Source organism: Salvia hispanica, chromosome 2 (genome assembly GCF_023119035.1).
Source record: "Salvia hispanica cultivar TCC Black 2014 chromosome 2, UniMelb_Shisp_WGS_1.0, whole genome shotgun sequence".
Lineage (NCBI taxonomy): Eukaryota > Viridiplantae > Streptophyta > Magnoliopsida > Lamiales > Lamiaceae > Salvia > Salvia hispanica.
The window spans coordinates 28,158,646-28,164,645 of NC_062966.1; positions in this window are offsets into that span (position 1 = coordinate 28,158,646).

The following is a 6,000-nucleotide window of genomic DNA, read 5'->3' on the forward strand; positions in this document are numbered from 1 at the left end:
TTGTTTAATGAGTTTAGTGTTAAGATAATAAAGTAAGAAAATTAATAATGTTTCCTTCTTAGGAAATGTGTATGAGACATTCAAAAAAGCAAAATATATCACTTCGAGTGGAACGGAAGAAGTAAAATATAAATAATGAGTTATATACTAGCTAGGCTCGCCATATAGTGTGTCTGGGGCTGACATGATAAGGCCAAAGCCGAAAAACCAAACAGTAGAAAAACCTTGTACGTGAACACAAACAAATGACAACATTATGATTTAGAATGAGTTCACTAATGAGACTCGTTTCATGCATGGTTTTATGGGTGTTTATACACTAAACGGGTTGATAATGTGTGAAAAAAAGTGGTGAATTTAAGTGTGCAGGGGCTAAAAATTAAAAAAGCCACAAGTGCATGATTAACTTGATCAACTCGGAAAAGGAGAAAAAAATGGCCAAATATGAGGACAAATTGATCAGTTGGAGACACGCTGATCAAGAGAGCCTAGATGGGATGGCAATGCCAGACAGCCATGCTAAATTGATCAAGTTGGATCAAGCACATGGTGCAAGCTGATCAAGTGAGCGAAGGTGAATTGACAATACCAGGCGGCCAATAAGTTGATCAAATGAAGGCATGAGCTGAATCAAGCCAACACTTAAAGACATGAGCTGATCAGGTCACCACATGAAGACATGAACTGATCAAGCCTAAATTACTGCAAGGATAAAATGGTCAAATCAGACGAAAAGTTACCTTAGGGTTGAAGACTGAAGCCGCTCTATAAATAGAAGTTTTCTACAGTAAAGAAAGGTGGCCCAACACTACAGTAGTTTAGATAGGAAGCTCTATTAGCTTAGTTTAGCTTAGTTCCATAGTCCCGACGGAGGAATTGACGACTTCGACGTCGGGATTACATTTAATTTCATGTTTTCAAGACTTTAGTGTAGATTTACATGGGTGTTGGTCGTTTTGACGGTGGAATTGACGCCTCCATCTTAGAAGCTCCTTCACCTCCTCGCTTTGTAGTTAGATTTAATGGGTTCGACGAAGGAATTGACGACTCCGGCGTTGGACCTCGTTTATTTCCAATTTATTGAAGCTTTTGTTTATTTTCATGTTGATGATGCTATTTACTTATATTTGTTGGATGCTTTTCGCAATTGGTAGTTTAGATGTTAGACCCATGTTTAGCTCCGTAGTTTCGATGGTGGAATTGACGACTCCGACTTCGGGATTATATTTAATTTCATGTTTTCCATACTTTAGTGCAGGTTTACAGTGCGTTGGATGATTCGACGATGGAATTGACGTTTCCATCTTAGAAGCTCTTTCACACCTCGCTTTCTAGTTAGATTTAACGGCATCGGCAGAGAAATTGACGACTCCGATGTCGGATCCTCGCTTTCTTTACCGCTTTTGAGATGTTGTAGTTAGATCTCAAGTTTCATCGGAGGAATTGAAGACTTCGTCGTTGATCTCAGTTTATTTCTAGTTTTATGACGCTTTCATTTCTTGTTTTGCAGACTCTAGTGTAGAATTACGGTGAGTGGGTTGTTTCAACGGTGGAATTGACGCCTCCATCTTAGAAGCTTCCTCGCGCCATGCTTCCTAGTTAGATTTAATGGTTTCGGCAGAGGAATTGACGACTCCGATGGTGGATCCTGGCTTTCTTACTGCTTTGATTTACTTTCATGTTGATGATTTATTTACTTTCATGTAGATTAGCTCTGTAGTCTCGGCGGAGGAATTGACAACTCCGACGTCGGGATTACATTTCATTTCATGCTTGCTTAGTTTAGTTTAAGTTTCCCACTCTAGTAGTTCCATACTCCAATGCTCAAGGCATGGTTGCTAACACCAACCCCGTGAGGTAGAAACAATCTCGAGTAGGTCCATGGTCTCTTGCCGCTTATACTTAGTAATATTTGTTGCAAAAGTGGGAAACTATAAGTCTTGTTGAAAGGAGGGACACGTGCCCATGACACACGTGCAAAACCCCATCCCTTCATTCACATTCTCGAATCTGAAACTCTTTAGTGATAAAAGGCTAGGAGTGAAAACCATTGCAAAGGTAGGGTAACACCATGCATTTGCATCTTTAAACATACCTACTTGTTTAGTAGTTTTTGTCTTGCTGGAATAGTAGATGAGCCAATGTTGCCATATCTTCATCAACATCAAAATATTGCCATCTTGAAAAACTTTGATAGGATAAACCCAAGCTCTATCCATGTCCAAACCAATTGTACTCAACTTGTACTCTATAAGATTCCTCAACTTGCTATTCTGTCATAAGCCACATGACAATTTCATAGCCCCATGTATAACAAAAACATAGACAGTCCTTCAAAACAGTGAACTTGTCAATTCTATCTATAAGAAGAGCGGGAGGAGGAGAGAAGATGCTAAAACATTCAGTTTCAACATCAAAACCACAAATCTGAAAGTAGGGTTTAACCGAACTATATAGTGTTCAATGTAGGTTGTTATTACATTCAACTTGTACATTATAAGAATATCTGAAGCCGGAAGCAGCGCCAATTTCAATGCGCCTCCATATTCTTGTTCCAAGGGTGTATACTTCAAAAGAGTGGAATTTATTGGCCCGACCAATACACACCACCTTATACTGTCGACTTATTTTGCTCCCACAAAAATTAAAGGTAAACCAGTATTTAAGTAAGGTGCATGCCTCGGGAGGAGAGAGTGATACGTGCATATCTATATGAAGATCCCCATATCTTTATTAATTAGTTAATTAGTGATTTATCATATCTTTTCTATATATGTTTAGGATATTTTCTTGTTACTTAAGTTAGAGTATTTAGCATTATAAATAGTTGTCATTGTTATTCCTTTCATTCATCGAATCAATGAATATATGAATTTAGTTTCTTTCTGGTTTATTTTAGTACTTTGTTTAAAGCTTGAGTTGTCGACGGGATTCCGCCTCCCGGGACTTCTCTTTTATCTCTTTTATCGTCTTCGGCATCTTGATAAGGGAAATACCCTTATCAAATTGGTGCTTTCATATTCGAACTCATGGCCGAAGTCAATCTTCGTTCATGGCCGGAGATATCGCAAGCATCCGAAGGCTTGTAACAGAAGTCAACAGCCGCAACGTTTGAGTATATCAACGCTTGGCTCGCCCGGTTGGAGACCCGATTGGATGAGCATGAGCGCAGGGTAGCAGCAACGCTCCCTCCGTTGTGCCGAGTACCTGACCCACCCGACGGAACCTCGTTGTACGCCTCCGTACAACCACAATTCCAGTCCACCTGCCACCTGCCCTCGAACCCACCTTATAGTGCAACTGGATCAACACGTACATCGGCATTTTTCCGACGCTTATTATCATCTATGGCAACTGGAATATCGCCCCCTACGTCCGCTGCCGCTCCCCGACCATTTGCTGCACCTGATCAACCATGGATTAGATTCATACTCTCAGCCACGTAATTCTCATGCCGAATATCGTCAGCAACAGGAATACCAACCCTTTCGGCAAATACCGCCGCTGCAGAGTCACCGATGCTCAGCAGCTCCACTGCTTGCCGCTGCTGCACCGCCGCCATCACCGCAGCAGCCCTCCTTCTCAGCAACAACAACACTGTCTATTGTCCCGCCTCCCCCAGCCGTGATCTCTCCGCCGTGCAACCCCTATATCATTGGAATTGGATTAAACAATTTGGATAACAAATGGAACTTGGATGGGAGCTCGAATGTTTCCGTTGTAATCTCGGGAGTTGTTGATGTGGGCGAGTCCGAGATTAAAGATGAAGGTCAAGTCATCAACGTCAAGAAGCCAAAGTCATCAACTATGGCAGATGATCGTTTCTTGTTATACACCGTAAGAACAGGGGATATATATTCTTTAGAGTTGTATGAACCTTAGCTTGAAGATTTGATTGCGTTATCAGATATTACGTTTAAGTGTGTTACTGATATGGGTAGGCGTAATTCACCATTCACTCTCGATTTACTCGTTTCGGTTGCAAAGTTGTACAAAGGGATAAATTCACTTGTTCTGTGCCCATTTGATCCCGGAGGGATGCCTCGCAAAGCTTCTGTTCTGTTATCGACGTTTTGCGTGCCTTTTTGGTTTCCACCTTGAGACAAGGTGGATTCAACCGTGGGGGAGTTGATACATTAAATATTTTATTATTATTTGGTTGCATTATTTAGTTAGATAATTTAAGGATTGCATATCTTTTCCATATCTTAGTTGTCTTGTCATTAAGTTAGTACTAGTATAAATCCACCTTGAGGACAAGGTGAATTTTAACCGCGGGGGAGTTGATACGTGCATATCTATATGAAGATCCCCATATCTTTATTAATTAGCTAATTTTAGGATATTTTCTTGTTACTTAAGTTAGGGTATTTAGCATTATAAATAGGTGTCATTGTTATTCCTTTCATTCATCGAATCAATGAATATATGAATTTAGTTTCTTTTTGTTTTATTTTAATACTTTGTTTAAAGCTTGAGTTGTCGACGGGATTCCGCCTCCTGGGACTTACTTTTATCTCTTTTATCGTCTCCGGCATCTTTATCAGAGAGCACGATATATTTGCGAGTGAGAGGATTGCATATGTAAACCAGAGTTTCATGATCCTGTGGGCTTGGGTACAGAAGAAGCCATCTATTAGCAGCCGTACATCCTATTGGTGTTCTTCCGTGAGGGATATCGAAATCTGTGAGCCGAACGTAGTGAAGAGTGTGGCTCTCCAAATCGACTTCGTCTTCAAGTTCGAAAATCGTGCAGCGAGTTGGGTTCGTCTCCACCGTCTTCAAGCAAACTAGGGCGGTGGGGGTTTTATTTTTAGTTCGAAATCACCGGAATCGAGAAGATTGAGCCATGATTTGCAAACGCATTTACTTACTGCAGCGCTTTGGAGAGGGAGTCGGGAGAGGATGTCGGTTGTTAATTCTGATGGCAGAATTTGGAAGAAATCATGCCCCACTAATTGAGAACTCAAACACACGTAGAAGAAGCGACAGAGCAGCGTTTATTCTGTGAACAAGAATTAGGGTTTTAAATAGAGAGACTATTTGGAATTTATAAAATTGCAAAAATATATAAGAGAAGCTTAAATAAAAATAAAAAATTGATAACGTGAAACCTAAAAATTAATCTAAAAAACACACAACATAAAAGTGATTTTGTAGCTTGATATATCCTTATGATCAATTGCTAACTAATGAACGATTCAAAATTAACACCAATTCTTAACCATTAGATTAAGATCTAGTGGTTGAGATAATGTCAAATGGATTATATTATAAATTTAAATAATAGTTAAATAAATTTAAAGGATATTAATATCAATTAAAATTAACTACTTTCTCTCTCTTCAAAATCATCTCAAAACTTTAAATTTATGTAACTCTCTCGATTTAAATTATTTTTTTGCATAAAAATTTCTCAAACTAAAGATAATTTTATAAGGAAACTAACGAGATCTCAATTGTATATGTTTCGAGACGTTCGAATTATGAAATTTGATACTGTCTCCGTCCCACTTTAGGAGTCCCGGTTTATCATTTTTGGGTGTCCCACTTTAGGAGTCCCGGTAGGAATATTCCATAAATAATATTAGGCCCCACATTCCACTAACCTTTTTCCACTCACATTTTATTATAAAATTAATATAAAAAGTAGGAACCACATTCCACTATCTTTTTCACCAACCTTCCTTTACATTTCTTAAAACTCGTGCCGAACTTAACGGGGACTCCTAAAGTGGGACGGATGGAGTAATTTTTATTTCAGTTTTCGTATATATTGATGAACATCAACAAATGCATTAAAAAATTTCAATTTAATGCATGTAAAATCTCAATAAAAATGTGTTGATATTTTTGTGTACTTATGTTAAAATACTCATGTCATTGTGCTGATATTTGTCATACACTATGTTGATATAAAATAAACTACGAAAATTATAATATGATAATTAAAGGACGATCTTACCCCTTTATTAATATTTTGTCTACTATTTATTGAAA